This window comes from Apium graveolens, chromosome 10 (assembly GCF_009905375.1).
Source record: "Apium graveolens cultivar Ventura chromosome 10, ASM990537v1, whole genome shotgun sequence".
In the NCBI taxonomy this organism is placed as follows: Eukaryota; Viridiplantae; Streptophyta; class Magnoliopsida; order Apiales; family Apiaceae; genus Apium; species Apium graveolens.
Genome location: NC_133656.1, coordinates 147,647,725 through 147,649,892, shown reverse-complemented (window position 1 = coordinate 147,649,892; position 2,168 = coordinate 147,647,725). Strand labels below are relative to the sequence as shown.

At 31.3% G+C, this 2,168-nt stretch overlaps 1 long non-coding RNA gene across 1 annotated transcript; it reads right to left on the bottom strand.

Annotated features, from left to right (window-relative positions):
• Positions 1-207: 207 nt before the first annotated feature.
• On the bottom strand, positions 208-873 carry LOC141690026 (uncharacterized). The gene is made up of 3 exons (XR_012562639.1): positions 764-873; positions 390-669; positions 208-303 (listed from the first exon to the last, which is right to left on the bottom strand). It is a non-coding gene; the product is annotated as an uncharacterized LOC141690026 (long non-coding RNA).
• Positions 874-2,168: the final 1,295 nt, after the last annotated feature.

The following is a 2,168-nucleotide window of genomic DNA, read 5'->3' as shown; positions in this document are numbered from 1 at the left end:
GCATTCCATTCATTGATTTTTGCACTTGCGATAGTTACTATTATTGGTTTTTGAACTTCCCATTTAAGTGCATTCAGAAACGATTCTCCAAACTCATTGAAAAAGGTAACATTGACATAGCACCTACAAAAAGAAATTTGAAATCCTTAATATTGTCATGTATGTTCGTTCACTATAGAAAATGTAGAGTAATTGTCCAGTAATACCTTCCATCAGTTAATGTAAATTTGACATTATGCTTCTCCGCCTCATCCTTTCTGTAAGCAATCTTCGTAGGACTATCCTCCAATACCCCAACAACATCTAAGAAGGAAAATGAATCTAATTTAGCATACAATTTTAATCTCGATAATTAATTAATTGAAATAAATATTTGAAGGGGGACATACCAATGAGGAACCGATTGTCTCCTTTCATTTTATCCACGTCTGATAAAAGAAACAAATTAAAACTTTGCGGTTCTATTTCAATTCTCGTCTCAGAGTCTTTCTTAAGAGTAGTTTCTTGATTGAAATATATATGTTTCTCATTCCTAATTGCCCTATTAGTTTCATCTCCACTATAATACTTGACGGAGAAATTTCTGATAATATAAATGCATCCTTCTTGCAGGTCCTCCTCAAATTTGGGACATATCTGTGGTGCAATGAAGGCGTGTATCCTACAATTCTACATTACAATGAAGTATAGAGGAATATTATATGCATATATTGGGATACATACATTCATTAATGGCTATGTTAATTAGGTACAGAGGTCTTACTGTATCGTCGAAAAAATGATATTATATCCCCGAAATTCCTTAGTTTTCATTGTTACTCCTTTCCAGATACACTGAGCTCGTACCTGAATAATCCAATTAGTTATTGAATCATTTAATCCATCAAACATGGGAGATTTGGAGAACGACATTGCAATGAATACCTGTAAGAAATTAGGTTACAGCAGGTGCCTTAATGAAACTTATAATAAATGAAGTAAAAAAATATGTTAATAAAGATTATGTGTGTATCCCACCCTCTTCTACTCACCAGAATTTAGTGCACAGGAGTTGTAGTTTGGCAGCTCCGTATAACCCTAATTTTAGTTAAGGGGAGTGAGTAAGAGCAAAGGGGAACTAATGAATGGAGTTAAAAAATTATTGCTTTAGTTAAAGTACAGAGCATCAATTACTTTCTTTTACTTCTCTTGTTCAAATAAACCATCTCTGTTTTATATTAAATTAGAAATTTTCTTTTCATAATTGATTGGAAAAATGTATAATTTCCTTGAATAAATTTAATAAATTTTATATTAAATTTTGTTGAAAAGTTAAAATACTCTCTATGGAGTAGTAAACCGCCTATATGTTTTCGGTGTTATAATAGTACAGGTTTGTTAATCATTTTTGTTAAAGAGTACTGAATGTATTATTATTATGAAAAATGTATTATTACAGTCAACCTATATATTTATCTATTATTACAGTAAATTTTGTGTGTTCTCTTTATACCCGACCTCTCTAAATAATGTAATTGTAAAGGCGATGTACATTGATAGATATAATGTGAATGATAGGCAATTTGAATTGAATGTGGATGTTATTTATTGGTAATTATTTCCCAAGTTGTACATAGCCCAAGTTGTACATAGTCAGATTATGTAATGAAGTTTTCTTCTTTCATAAATATTAGGGAATTAAATAATTAATAAGCAGAGGTGTTTATTAACTGATGTGTTTCGTTCTTTATTTGTAAGAAAATGAATATGAAAAAAAATTTCAAGCAATAATCCTGACAAACATTATTGCATCAACGTAGAAGTGGACCATTTACTGAGCCATGATGCCAAGGCACAGTGCAACATGTTTAATGATTGTTGAAATGATAAATAAAAGAGTGTTTGTTTACATCAATTTCCTTATTACAAAAGAGTACATGAAGAACATAAATTCTAAAATAGGGACGATACACCAACTTAATATTTCATATGGCCACCGAGTGCCTTTCAAAGTACTTAGTGTAGAATGTCGTATGTCCAATACCTGTGCACAGTAGAATGGTTAGTTGATACAATAATATAGTTGAATACGAATGCAAAGGATTACAATGTTTACCTATCTCGAAGACTATGGACTCGTTCATTGTTATGGTTCACATAAAACCTGGAAAATGAACAGCCTGAGAGCG